Below are 12,616 nucleotides of genomic sequence, written 5' to 3'. Positions count from 1 at the left end.
AGACATGGGTTCAAATCCCACTTCTCACAATGACTGATGTTTCCCACTTGGTCAGGCACATTCACTGTATTTCTACAAGAAATAAAAAGCAGAAACGCATTTAATCTAAAAAAGTTAAGACATTATATACAATGTTAAATTTGTGATATAAGGACCAAACAAATGTTTGAAATTGTTACTTTTTTGAGTGTTTTACATTCAGGATGGCCGAGCGGTCTAAGGCGCTGCGTTTAGGCCGCAGTCTCCTCTGAAGGCGTGGGTTCAAATCCCACTTCTGACAATGACTGATGTTTCCCACTTGGTCAGGCACATTCACTGTATTTCTACAAGAAATAAAAAGCAGAAACGCATTTAATCTAAAAAAGTTAAGACATTATATACAATGTTAAATTTAAGATATAAGGACCAAACAAATGTTTGAAATTGTTGCTTTTTTTGAGTGTTTTTCAGTCAGGATGGCCGAGCGGTCTAAGGCGCTGCGTTTAGGCCGCAGTCTCCTCTGGAGGCGTGGGTTCAAATCCCACTTCTGACAATGACTGATGTTGTTCACTGGCTCAGTCACATTTACCGTATTTCTACATGAAGTGAAAAGCAGTAATGCATTTTTTTAAAGAAGTTGAGACACCATATTCCAGGTGAGATGTGTTATCGATGGACAAAAGAAACATTTAGTAATTGTTGCTACTTTTATTACATTTTAATCAGGATGGCCTTGCCGTCTCAGGCCCCGTGTTTAGGCCGCAGTCTCCTCTGAAGACATGGGTTCAAATCCCACTTCTCACAATGACTGATGTTTCCCACTTGGTCAGGCACATTCACTGTATTTCTACAAGAAATAAAAAGCAGAAACGCATTTAATCTAAAAAAGTTAAGACATTATATACAATGTTAAATTTGTGATATAAGGACCAAACAAATGTTTGAAATTGTTACTTTTTTGAGTGTTTTACATTCAGGATGGCCGAGCGGTCTAAGGCGCTGCGTTTAGGCCGCAGTCTCCTCTGAAGGCGTGGGTTCAAATCCCACTTCTGACAATGACTGATGTTTCCCACTTGGTCAGGCACATTCACTGTATTTCTACAAGAAATAAAAAGCAGAAACGCATTTAATCTAAAAAAGTTAAGACATTATATACAATGTTAAATTTAAGATATAAGGACCAAACAGATGTTTGAAATTGTTGCTTTTTTTGAGTGTTTTTCAGTCAGGATGGCCGAGCGGTCTAAGGCGCTGCGTTTAGGCCGCAGTCTCCTCTGGAGGCGTGGGTTCAAATCCCACTTCTGACAATGACTGATGTTGTTCACTGGCTCAGTCACATTTACCGTATTTCTACATGAAGTGAAAAGCAGTAATGCATTTTTTTAAAGAAGTTGAGACACCATATTCCAGGTGAGATGTGTTATCGAAGGACAAAAGAAACATTTAGTGATTGTTGCTACTTTTATTACATTTTAATCAGGATGGCCTTGCCGTCTCAGGCCCTGTGTTTAGGCCGCAGTCTCCTCTGATGACATGGGTTCAAATCCCACTTCTCACAATGACTGATGTTTCCCACTTGGTCAGGCACATTCACTGTATTTCTACAAGAAATAAAAAGCAGAAACGCATTTAATCTAAAAAAGTTAAGACATTATATACAATGTTAAATTTGTGATATAAGGACCAAACAAATGTTTGAAATTGTTACTTTTTTGAGTGTTTTACATTCAGGATGGCCGAGCGGTCTAAGGCGCTGCGTTTAGGCCGCAGTCTCCTCTGGAGGCGTGGGTTCAAATCCCACTTCTGACAATGACTGATGTTGTTCACTGGCTCAGTCACATTTACCGTATTTCTACATGAAGTGAAAAGCAGTAATGCATTTTGTGTAAAGAAGTTGAGACACCATATTCCAGGTGAGATGTGTTATCTAAGGACAAATGAAACATTTAGTAATTGTTGCTACTTTTATTACATTTTAATCAGGATGGCCTTGCCGTCTAAGGCCTTGTGTTTAGGCCGCAGTCTCCTCTGAAGACATGGGTTCAAATCCCACTTCTCACAATGACTGATGTTTCCCACTTGGTCAGGCACATTCACTGTATTTCTACAAGAAATAAAAAGCAGAAACGCATTTAATCTAAAAAAGTTAAGACATTATATACAATGTTAAATTTGTGATATAAGGACCAAACAAATGTTTGAAATTGTTACTTTTTTGAGTGTTTTACATTCAGGATGGCCGAGCGGTCTAAGGCGCTGCGTTTAGGCCGCAGTCTCCTCTGAATGCGTGGGTTCAAATCCCACTTCTGACAATGACTGATGTTTCCCACTTGGTCAGGCACATTCACTGTATTTCTACAAGAAATAAAAAGCAGAAACGCATTTAATCTAAAAAAGTTAAGACATTATATACAATGTTAAATTTGTGATATAAGGACCAAACAAATGTTTGAAATTGTTGCTTTTTTTGAGTGTTTTTCAGTCAGGATGGCCGAGCGGTCTAAGGCGCTGCGTTTAGGCCGCAGTCTCCTCTGGAGGCGTGGGTTCAAATCCCACTTCTGACAATGACTGATGTTCACTGGCTCAGTCACATTTACCGTATTTCTACATGAAGTGAAAAGCAGTAATGCATTTTTGTCAAGAAGTTGAGACACCATATTCCAGGTAAGATGTGTTATCTAAGGACAAATGAAACATTTAGTAATTGTTGCTACTTTTATTACATTTTAATCAGGATGGCCTTGCCGTCTAAGGCCCTGTGTTTAGGCCGCAGTCTCCTCTGAAGACATGGGTTCAAATCCCACTTCTCACAATGACTGATGTTTCCCACTTGGTCAGGCACATTCACTGTATTTCTACAAGAAATAAAAAGCAGAAACGCATTTAATCTAAAAAAGTTAAGACATTATATACAATGTTAAATTTGTGATATAAGGACCAAACAAATGTTTGAAATTGTTGCTTTTTTTGAGTGTTTTTCAGTCAGGATGGCCGAGCCGTCTAAGGCGCTGCGTTTAGGCCGCAGTCTCCTCTGGAGGCGTGGGTTCAAATCCCACTTCTGACAATGACTGATGTTGTTCACTGGCTCAGTCACATTTACCGTATTTCTACATGAAGTGAAAAGCAGTAATGCATTTTGTGTAAAGAAGTTGAGACACCATATTCCAGGTGAGATGTGTTATCTAAGGACAAATGAAACATTTAGTAATTGTTGCTACTTTTATTACATTTTAATCAGGATGGCCTTGCCGTCTAAGGCCTTGTGTTTAGGCCGCAGTCTCCTCTGAAGACATGGGTTCAAATCCCACTTCTCACAATGACTGATGTTTCCCACTTGGTCAGGCACATTCACTGTATTTCTACAAGAAATAAAAAGCAGAAACGCATTTAATCTAAAAAAGTTAAGACATTATATACAATGTTAAATTTGTGATATAAGGACCAAACAAATGTTTGAAATTGTTACTTTTTTGAGTGTTTTACATTCAGGATGGCCGAGCGGTCTAAGGCGCTGCGTTTAGGCCGCAGTCTCCTCTGAAGGCGTGGGTTCAAATCCCACTTCTGACAATGACTGATGTTTCCCACTTGGTCAGGCACATTCACTGTATTTCTACAAGAAATAAAAAGCAGAAACGCATTTAATCTAAAAAAGTTAAGACATTATATACAATGTTAAATTTAAGATATAAGGACCAAACAAATGTTTGAAATTGTTGCTTTTTTTGAGTGTTTTTCAGTCAGGATGGCCGAGCGGTCTAAGGCGCTGCGTTTAGGCCGCAGTCTCCTCTGGAGGCGTGGGTTCAAATCCCACTTCTGACAATGACTGATGTTGTTCACTGGCTCAGTCACATTTACCGTATTTCTACATGAAGTGAAAAGCAGTAATGCATTTTTTTAAAGAAGTTGAGACACCATATTCCAGGTGAGATGTGTTATCGATGGACAAAAGAAACATTTAGTAATTGTTGCTACTTTTATTACATTTTAATCAGGATGGCCTTGCCGTCTCAGGCCCCGTGTTTAGGCCGCAGTCTCCTCTGAAGACATGGGTTCAAATCCCACTTCTCACAATGACTGATGTTTCCCACTTGGTCAGGCACATTCACTGTATTTCTACAAGAAATAAAAAGCAGAAACGCATTTAATCTAAAAAAGTTAAGACATTATATACAATGTTAAATTTGTGATATAAGGACCAAACAAATGTTTGAAATTGTTACTTTTTTGAGTGTTTTACATTCAGGATGGCCGAGCGGTCTAAGGCGCTGCGTTTAGGCCGCAGTCTCCTCTGAAGGCGTGGGTTCAAATCCCACTTCTGACAATGACTGATGTTTCCCACTTGGTCAGGCACATTCACTGTATTTCTACAAGAAATAAAAAGCAGAAACGCATTTAATCTAAAAAAGTTAAGACATTATATACAATGTTAAATTTAAGATATAAGGACCAAACAGATGTTTGAAATTGTTGCTTTTTTTGAGTGTTTTTCAGTCAGGATGGCCGAGCGGTCTAAGGCGCTGCGTTTAGGCCGCAGTCTCCTCTGGAGGCGTGGGTTCAAATCCCACTTCTGACAATGACTGATGTTGTTCACTGGCTCAGTCACATTTACCGTATTTCTACATGAAGTGAAAAGCAGTAATGCATTTTTTTAAAGAAGTTGAGACACCATATTCCAGGTGAGATGTGTTATCGAAGGACAAAAGAAACATTTAGTGATTGTTGCTACTTTTATTACATTTTAATCAGGATGGCCTTGCCGTCTCAGGCCCTGTGTTTAGGCCGCAGTCTCCTCTGATGACATGGGTTCAAATCCCACTTCTCACAATGACTGATGTTTCCCACTTGGTCAGGCACATTCACTGTATTTCTACAAGAAATAAAAAGCAGAAACGCATTTAATCTAAAAAAGTTAAGACATTATATACAATGTTAAATTTGTGATATAAGGACCAAACAAATGTTTGAAATTGTTACTTTTTTGAGTGTTTTACATTCAGGATGGCCGAGCGGTCTAAGGCGCTGCGTTTAGGCCGCAGTCTCCTCTGGAGGCGTGGGTTCAAATCCCACTTCTGACAATGACTGATGTTGTTCACTGGCTCAGTCACATTTACCGTATTTCTACATGAAGTGAAAAGCAGTAATGCATTTTGTGTAAAGAAGTTGAGACACCATATTCCAGGTGAGATGTGTTATCTAAGGACAAATGAAACATTTAGTAATTGTTGCTACTTTTATTACATTTTAATCAGGATGGCCTTGCCGTCTAAGGCCTTGTGTTTAGGCCGCAGTCTCCTCTGAAGACATGGGTTCAAATCCCACTTCTCACAATGACTGATGTTTCCCACTTGGTCAGGCACATTCACTGTATTTCTACAAGAAATAAAAAGCAGAAACGCATTTAATCTAAAAAAGTTAAGACATTATATACAATGTTAAATTTGTGATATAAGGACCAAACAAATGTTTGAAATTGTTACTTTTTTGAGTGTTTTACATTCAGGATGGCCGAGCGGTCTAAGGCGCTGCGTTTAGGCCGCAGTCTCCTCTGAAGGCGTGGGTTCAAATCCCACTTCTGACAATGACTGATGTTTCCCACTTGGTCAGGCACATTCACTGTATTTCTACAAGAAATAAAAAGCAGAAACGCATTTAATCTAAAAAAGTTAAGACATTATATACAATGTTAAATTTAAGATATAAGGACCAAACAAATGTTTGAAATTGTTGCTTTTTTTGAGTGTTTTTCAGTCAGGATGGCCGAGCGGTCTAAGGCGCTGCGTTTAGGCCGCAGTCTCCTCTGGAGGCGTGGGTTCAAATCCCACTTCTGACAATGACTGATGTTGTTCACTGGCTCAGTCACATTTACCGTATTTCTACATGAAGTGAAAAGCAGTAATGCATTTTTTTAAAGAAGTTGAGACACCATATTCCAGGTGAGATGTGTTATCGATGGACAAAAGAAACATTTAGTAATTGTTGCTACTTTTATTACATTTTAATCAGGATGGCCTTGCCGTCTCAGGCCCCGTGTTTAGGCCGCAGTCTCCTCTGAAGACATGGGTTCAAATCCCACTTCTCACAATGACTGATGTTTCCCACTTGGTCAGGCACATTCACTGTATTTCTACAAGAAATAAAAAGCAGAAACGCATTTAATCTAAAAAAGTTAAGACATTATATACAATGTTAAATTTAAGATATAAGGACCAAACAAATGTTTCAAATTGTTGCTTTTTTTGAGTGTTTTTCAGTCAGGATGGCCGAGCGGTCTAAGGCGCTGCGTTTAGGCCGCAGTCTCCTCTGGAGGCGTGGGTTCAAATCCCACTTCTGACAATGACTGATGTTGTTCACTGGCTCAGTCACATTTACCGTATTTCTACATGAAGTGAAAAGCAGTAATGCATTTTTGTCAAGAAGTTGAGACACCATATTCCAGGTAAGATGTGTTATCTAAGGACAAAAGAAACATTTAGTAATTGTTGCTACTTTTATTACATTTTAATCAGGATGGCCTTGCCGTCTAAGGCCCTGTGTTTAGGCCGCAGTCTCCTCTGAAGACATGGGTTCAAATCCCACTTCTCACAATGACTGATGTTTCCCACTTGGTCAGGCACATTCACTGTATTTCTACAAGAAATAAAAAGCAGAAACGCATTTAATCTAAAAAAGTTAAGACATTATATACAATGTTAAATTTGTGATATAAGGACCAAACAAATGTTTGAAATTGTTACTTTTTTGAGTATTTTACATTCAGGATGGCCGAGCGGTCTAAGGCGCTGCGTTTAGGCCGCAGTCTCCTCTGAAGGCGTGGGTTCAAATCCCACTTCTGACAATGACTGATGTTTCCCACTTGGTCAGGCACATTCACTGTATTTCTACAAGAAATAAAAAGCAGAAACGCATTTAATCTAAAAAAGTTAAGACATTATATACAATGTTAAATTTGTGATATAAGGACCAAACAAATGTTTGAAATTGTTGCTTTTTTTGAGTGTTTTTCAGTCAGGATGGCCGAGCGGTCTAAGGCGCTGCGTTTAGGCCGCAGTCTCCTCTGGAGTCGTGGGTTCAAATCCCACTTCTGACAATGACTGATGTTGTTCACTGGCTCAGTCACATTGACCGTATTTCTACATGAAGTGAAAAGCAGAAACGCATTTAATCTAAAAAAGTTAAGACATATACAATGTTAAATTTGTGATATAAGGACCAAACAAATGTTTGAAATTGTTGCTTTTTTTGAGTGTTTTTCAGTCAGGATGGCCGAGCGGTCTAAGGCGCTGCGTTTAGGCCGCAGTCTCCTCTGGAGGCGTGGGTTCAAATCCCACTTCTGACAATGACTGATGTTGTTCACTGGCTCGGTCACATTTACCGTATTTCTACATGAAGTGAAAAGCAGCAATGCATTTTTGTAAAGAAGTTGAGACACCATATTCCAGGTGAGATGTGTTATCTAAGGACAAATGAAACATTTAGTAATTGTTGCTACTTTTATTACATTTTAATCAGGATGGCCTTGCCGTCTAAGGCCCTGTGTTTAGGCCGCAGTCTCCTCTGAAGACATGGGTTCAAATCCCACTTCTCACAATGACTGATGTTTCCCACTTGGTCAGGCACATTCACTGTATTTCTACAAGAAATAAAAAGCAGAAACGCATTTAATCTAAAAAAGTTAAGACATTATATACAATGTTAAATTTGTGATATAAGGACCAAACAAATGTTTGAAATTGTTGCTTTTTTTGAGTGTTTTTCAGTCAGGATGGCCGAGCGGTCTAAGGCGCTGCGTTTAGGCCGCAGTCTCCTCTGGAGGCGTGGGTTCAAATCCCACTTCTGACAATGACTGATGTTGTTCACTGGCTCAGTCACATTTACCGTATTTCTACATGAAGTGAAAAGCAGTAATGCATTTTGTGTAAAGAAGTTGAGACACCATATTCCAGGTAAGATGTGTTATCTAAGGACAAAAGAAACATTTAGTAATTGTTCCTACTTTTATTACATTTTAATCAGGATGGCCTTGCCGTCTCAGGCCCTGTGTTTAGGCCGCAGTCTCCTCTGAAGACATGGGTTCAAATCCCACTTCTCACAATGACTGATGTTTCCCACTTGGTCAGGCACATTCACTGTATTTCTACATTAAATAAAAAGTAGCAAGGCATTTCATGTAAAAAGGTTGAGACACAATATTCCATGTTACATTTTTGATCGGGCAACCAGACAAATGTTTAAAATTGTTGGCTTCTTTCAGAATTTTTCAGTCAGGATGGCCGAGCGGTCTAAGGCGCTGCGTTTAGGCCGCAGTCTCCTCTCGAGGCGTGGGTTCAAATCCCACTTCTGACAATGACTGATGTTGTTCACTGGCTCAGTCACATTTACCGTATTTCTACATGAAGTGAAAAGCAGTAATGCATTTTGTGTAAAGAAGTTGAGACACCATATTCCAGGTAAGATGTGTTATCGAAGGACAAAAGAAACATTTAGTAATTGTTGCTACTTTTATTACATTTTAATCAGGATGGCCTTGCCGTCTCAGGCCCTGTGTTTAGGCCGCAGTCTCCTCTGAAGACATGGGTTCAAATCCCACTTCTCACAATGACTGATGTTTCCCACTTGGTCAGGCACATTCACTGTATTTCTACAAGAAATAAAAAGCAGAAACGCATTTAATCTAAAAAAGTTAAGACATTATATACAATGTTAAATTTGTGATATAAGGAACAAACAAATGTTTGAAATTGTTGCTTTTTTTGAGTGTTTTTCAGTCAGGATGGCCGAGCCGTCTAAGGCGCTGCGTTTAGGCCGCAGTCTCCTCTGGAGGCGCGGGTTCAAATCCCACTTCTGACAATGACTGATGTTGTTAACTGGCTCAGTCACATTTACCGTATTTCTACATTCAGTGAAAAGCAGTAATGCATTTTGTGTAAAGAAGTTGAGACACCATATTCCAGGTAAGATATGTTATCTAAGGACAAAAGAAACATTTAGTAATTGTTGCCACTTTTATTACATTTTAATCAGGATGGCCTTGCCGTCTCAGGCCCTGTGTTTAGGCCGCAGTCTCCTCTGAAGACATGGGTTCAAATCCCACTTCTCACAATGACTGATGTTTCCCACTTGGTCAGGCACATTCACTGTATTTCTACAAGAAATAAAAAGCAGAAACGCATTTAATCTAAAAAAGTTAAGACATTATATACAATGTTAAATTTGTGATATAAGGACCAAACAAATGTTTGAAATTGTTGCTTTTTTTGAGTGTTTTTCAGTCAGGATGGCCGAGCGGTCTAAGGCGCTGCGTTTAGGCCGCAGTCTCCTCTGGAGGCGTGGGTTCAAATCCCACTTCTGACAATGACTGATTTTGTTCACTGGCTCAGTCACATTTACCGTATTTCTACATGAAGTGAAAAGCAGTAATGCATTTTGTGTAAAGAAGTTGAGACACCATATTCCAGGTGAGATGTGTTATCTAAGGACAAATGAAACATTTAGTAATTGTTGCTACTTTTATTACATTTTAATCAGGATGGCCTTGCCGTCTAAGGCCTTGTGTTTAGGCCGCAGTCTCCTCTGAAGACATGGGTTCAAATCCCACTTCTCACAATGACTGATGTTTCCCACTTGGTCAGGCACATTCACTGTATTTCTACAAGAAATAAAAAGCAGAAACGCATTTAATCTAAAAAAGTTAAGACATTATATACAATGTTAAATTTGTGATATAAGGACCAAACAAATGTTTGAAATTGTTACTTTTTTGAGTGTTTTACATTCAGGATGGCCGAGCGGTCTAAGGCGCTGCGTTTAGGCCGCAGTCTCCTCTGAAGGCGTGGGTTCAAATCCCACTTCTGACAATGACTGATGTTTCCCACTTGGTCAGGCACATTCACTGTATTTCTACAAGAAATAAAAAGCAGAAACGCATTTAATCTAAAAAAGTTAAGACATTATATACAATGTTAAATTTAAGATATAAGGACCAAACAAATGTTTGAAATTGTTGCTTTTTTTGAGTGTTTTTCAGTCAGGATGGCCGAGCGGTCTAAGGCGCTGCGTTTAGGCCGCAGTCTCCTCTGGAGGCGTGGGTTCAAATCCCACTTCTGACAATGACTGATGTTCACTGGCTCAGTCACATTTACCGTATTTCTACATGAAGTGAAAAGCAGTAATGCATTTTTGTCAAGAAGTTGAGACACCATATTCCAGGTAAGATGTGTTATCTAAGCACAAATGAAACATTTAGTAATTGTTGCTACTTTTATTACATTTTAATCAGGATGGCCTTGCCGTCTAAGGCCCTGTGTTTAGGCCGCAGTCTCCTCTGAAGGCGTGGGTTCAAATCCCACTTCTGACAATGACTGATGTTTCCCACTTGGTCAGGCACATTCACTGTATTTCTACAAGAAATAAAAAGCAGAAACGCATTTAATCTAAAAAAGTTAAGACATTATATACAATGTTAAATTTAAGATATAAGGACCAAACAAATGTTTGAAATTGTTGCTTTTTTTGAGTGTTTTTCAGTCAGGATGGCCGAGCGGTCTAAGGCGCTGCGTTTAGGCCGCAGTCTCCTCTGGAGGCATGGGTTCAAATCCCACTTCTGACAATGACTGATGTTCACTGGCTCAGTCACATTTACCGTATTTCTACATTCAGTGAAAAGCAGTAATGCATTTTTGTCAAGAAGTTGAGACACCATATTCCAGGTAAGATGTGTTATCTAAGGACAAATGAAACATTTAGTAATTGTTGCTACTTTTATTACATTTTAATCAGGATGGCCTTGCCGTCTAAGGCCCTGTGTTTAGGCCGCAGTCTCCTCTGAAGACATGGGTTCAAATCCCACTTCTCACAATGACTGATGTTTCCCACTTGGTCAGGCACATTCACTGTATTTCTACAAGAAATAAAAAGCAGAAACGCATTTAATCTAAAAAAGTTAAGACATTATATACAATGTTAAATTTGTGATATAAGGACCAAACAAATGTTTGAAATTGTTACTTTTTTGAGTATTTTACATTCAGGATGGCCGAGCGGTCTAAGGCGCTGCGTTTAGGCCGCAGTCTCCTCTGAAGGCGTGGGTTCAAATCCCACTTCTGACAATGACTGATGTTTCCCACTTGGTCAGGCACATTCACTGTATTTCTACAAGAAATAAAAAGCAGAAACGCATTTAATCTAAAAAAGTTAAGACATTATATACAATGTTAAATTTGTGATATAAGGACCAAACAAATGTTTGAAATTATTACTTTTTTGAGTGTTTTACATTCAGGATGGCCGAGCGGTCTAAGGCGCTGCGTTTAGGCCGCAGTCTCCTCTGAAGGCGTGGGTTCAAATCCCACTTCTGACAATGACTGATGTTTCCCACTTGGTCAGGCACATTCACTGTATTTCTACAAGAAATAAAAAGCAGAAACGCATTTAATCTAAAAAAGGTAAGACATTATATACAATGTTAAATTTGTGATATAAGGACCAAACAAATGTTTGAAATTGTTGCTTTTTTTGAGTGTTTTTCAGTCAGGATGGCCGAGCGGTCTAAGGCGCTGCGTTTAGGCCGCAGTCTCCTCTGGAGGCGTGGGTTCAAATCCCACTTCTGACAATGACTGATGTTCACTGGCTCAGTCACATTTACCGTATTTCTACATGAAGTGAAAAGCAGTAATGCATTTTTGTCAAGAAGTTGAGACACCATATTCCAGGTAAGATGTGTTATCTAAGGACAAATGAAACATTTAGTAATTGTTGCTACTTTTATTACATTTTAATCAGGATGGCCTTGCCGTCTAAGGCCCTGTGTTTAGGCCGCAGTCTCCTCTGAAGACATGGGTTCAAATCCCACTTCTCACAATGACTGATGTTTCCCACTTGGTCAGGCACATTCACTGTATTTCTACAAGAAATAAAAAGCAGAAACGCATTTAATCTAAAAAAGTTAAGACATTATATACAATGTTAAATTTGTGATATAAGGACCAAAAAAATGTTTGAAATTGTTGCTTTTTTTGAGTGTTTTTCAGTCAGGATGGCCGAGCCGTCTAAGGCGCTGCGTTTAGGCCGCAGTCTCCTCTGGAGGCGTGGGTTCAAATCCCACTTCTGACAATGACTGATGTTGTTCACTGGCTCAGTCACATTTACCGTATTTCTACATGAAGTGAAAAGCAGTAATGCATTTTGTGTAAAGAAGTTGAGACACCATATTCCAGGTGAGATGTGTTATCTAAGGACAAATGAAACATTTAGTAATTGTTGCTACTTTTATTACATTTTAATCAGGATGGCCTTGCCGTCTAAGGCCTTGTGTTTAGGCCGCAGTCTCCTCTGAAGACATGGGTTCAAATCCCACTTCTCACAATGACTGATGTTTCCCACTTGGTCAGGCACATTCACTGTATTTCTACAAGAAATAAAAAGCAGAAACGCATTTAATCTAAAAAAGTTAAGACATTATATACAATGTTAAATTTGTGATATAAGGACCAAACAAATGTTTGAAATTGTTACTTTTTTGAGTGTTTTACATTCAGGATGGCCGAGCGGTCTAAGGCGCTGCGTTTAGGCCGCAGTCTCCTCTGAAGGCGTGGGTTCAAATCCCACTTCTGACAATGACTGATGTTTCCCACTTGGTCAG

General features: G+C 39.2%; 19 non-coding genes across 19 annotated transcripts; all 19 read left to right on the top strand.

The window, feature by feature from the left end:
- Positions 1–449: 449 nt before the first annotated feature.
- trnal-uag (transfer RNA leucine (anticodon UAG)) lies at positions 450–532 on the top strand. Its single transcript has one exon. It is a non-coding gene; the product is annotated as a tRNA-Leu (tRNA).
- A 671-nt stretch (positions 533–1,203) lies between these two features.
- On the top strand, positions 1,204–1,286 carry trnal-uag (transfer RNA leucine (anticodon UAG)). Its single transcript has one exon. It is a non-coding gene; the product is annotated as a tRNA-Leu (tRNA).
- A 419-nt stretch (positions 1,287–1,705) lies between these two features.
- On the top strand, positions 1,706–1,788 carry trnal-uag (transfer RNA leucine (anticodon UAG)). The gene has a single exon. It is a non-coding gene; the product is annotated as a tRNA-Leu (tRNA).
- Positions 1,789–2,460: 672 nt separating this feature from the next.
- On the top strand, positions 2,461–2,543 carry trnal-uag (transfer RNA leucine (anticodon UAG)). Its single transcript has one exon. It is a non-coding gene; the product is annotated as a tRNA-Leu (tRNA).
- A 417-nt stretch (positions 2,544–2,960) lies between these two features.
- On the top strand, positions 2,961–3,043 carry trnal-uag (transfer RNA leucine (anticodon UAG)). The gene has a single exon. It is a non-coding gene; the product is annotated as a tRNA-Leu (tRNA).
- Positions 3,044–3,715: 672 nt separating this feature from the next.
- Positions 3,716–3,798, top strand: trnal-uag (transfer RNA leucine (anticodon UAG)). The gene has a single exon. It is a non-coding gene; the product is annotated as a tRNA-Leu (tRNA).
- A 671-nt stretch (positions 3,799–4,469) lies between these two features.
- Positions 4,470–4,552, top strand: trnal-uag (transfer RNA leucine (anticodon UAG)). The gene has a single exon. It is a non-coding gene; the product is annotated as a tRNA-Leu (tRNA).
- Positions 4,553–4,971: 419 nt separating this feature from the next.
- On the top strand, positions 4,972–5,054 carry trnal-uag (transfer RNA leucine (anticodon UAG)). The gene has a single exon. It is a non-coding gene; the product is annotated as a tRNA-Leu (tRNA).
- A 672-nt stretch (positions 5,055–5,726) lies between these two features.
- On the top strand, positions 5,727–5,809 carry trnal-uag (transfer RNA leucine (anticodon UAG)). The gene has a single exon. It is a non-coding gene; the product is annotated as a tRNA-Leu (tRNA).
- Positions 5,810–6,229: 420 nt separating this feature from the next.
- Positions 6,230–6,312, top strand: trnal-uag (transfer RNA leucine (anticodon UAG)). The gene has a single exon. It is a non-coding gene; the product is annotated as a tRNA-Leu (tRNA).
- A 671-nt stretch (positions 6,313–6,983) lies between these two features.
- trnal-uag (transfer RNA leucine (anticodon UAG)) lies at positions 6,984–7,066 on the top strand. Its single transcript has one exon. It is a non-coding gene; the product is annotated as a tRNA-Leu (tRNA).
- A 166-nt stretch (positions 7,067–7,232) lies between these two features.
- trnal-uag (transfer RNA leucine (anticodon UAG)) lies at positions 7,233–7,315 on the top strand. Its single transcript has one exon. It is a non-coding gene; the product is annotated as a tRNA-Leu (tRNA).
- Positions 7,316–7,735: 420 nt separating this feature from the next.
- trnal-uag (transfer RNA leucine (anticodon UAG)) lies at positions 7,736–7,818 on the top strand. Its single transcript has one exon. It is a non-coding gene; the product is annotated as a tRNA-Leu (tRNA).
- Positions 7,819–8,239: 421 nt separating this feature from the next.
- trnal-uag (transfer RNA leucine (anticodon UAG)) lies at positions 8,240–8,322 on the top strand. The gene has a single exon. It is a non-coding gene; the product is annotated as a tRNA-Leu (tRNA).
- A 925-nt stretch (positions 8,323–9,247) lies between these two features.
- trnal-uag (transfer RNA leucine (anticodon UAG)) lies at positions 9,248–9,330 on the top strand. The gene has a single exon. It is a non-coding gene; the product is annotated as a tRNA-Leu (tRNA).
- A 672-nt stretch (positions 9,331–10,002) lies between these two features.
- Positions 10,003–10,085, top strand: trnal-uag (transfer RNA leucine (anticodon UAG)). Its single transcript has one exon. It is a non-coding gene; the product is annotated as a tRNA-Leu (tRNA).
- A 417-nt stretch (positions 10,086–10,502) lies between these two features.
- On the top strand, positions 10,503–10,585 carry trnal-uag (transfer RNA leucine (anticodon UAG)). Its single transcript has one exon. It is a non-coding gene; the product is annotated as a tRNA-Leu (tRNA).
- Positions 10,586–11,504: 919 nt separating this feature from the next.
- Positions 11,505–11,587, top strand: trnal-uag (transfer RNA leucine (anticodon UAG)). Its single transcript has one exon. It is a non-coding gene; the product is annotated as a tRNA-Leu (tRNA).
- A 417-nt stretch (positions 11,588–12,004) lies between these two features.
- Positions 12,005–12,087, top strand: trnal-uag (transfer RNA leucine (anticodon UAG)). The gene has a single exon. It is a non-coding gene; the product is annotated as a tRNA-Leu (tRNA).
- The last annotated feature ends 529 nt before the right edge of the window (positions 12,088–12,616 follow it).

This window comes from Pungitius pungitius, chromosome 15 (assembly GCF_949316345.1).
Source record: "Pungitius pungitius chromosome 15, fPunPun2.1, whole genome shotgun sequence".
Taxonomy (NCBI): domain Eukaryota; kingdom Metazoa; phylum Chordata; class Actinopteri; order Perciformes; family Gasterosteidae; genus Pungitius; species Pungitius pungitius.
The sequence above is the reverse complement of the archived record's forward strand: the minus strand, read 5'-3'. Positions and strand labels throughout refer to the sequence as shown.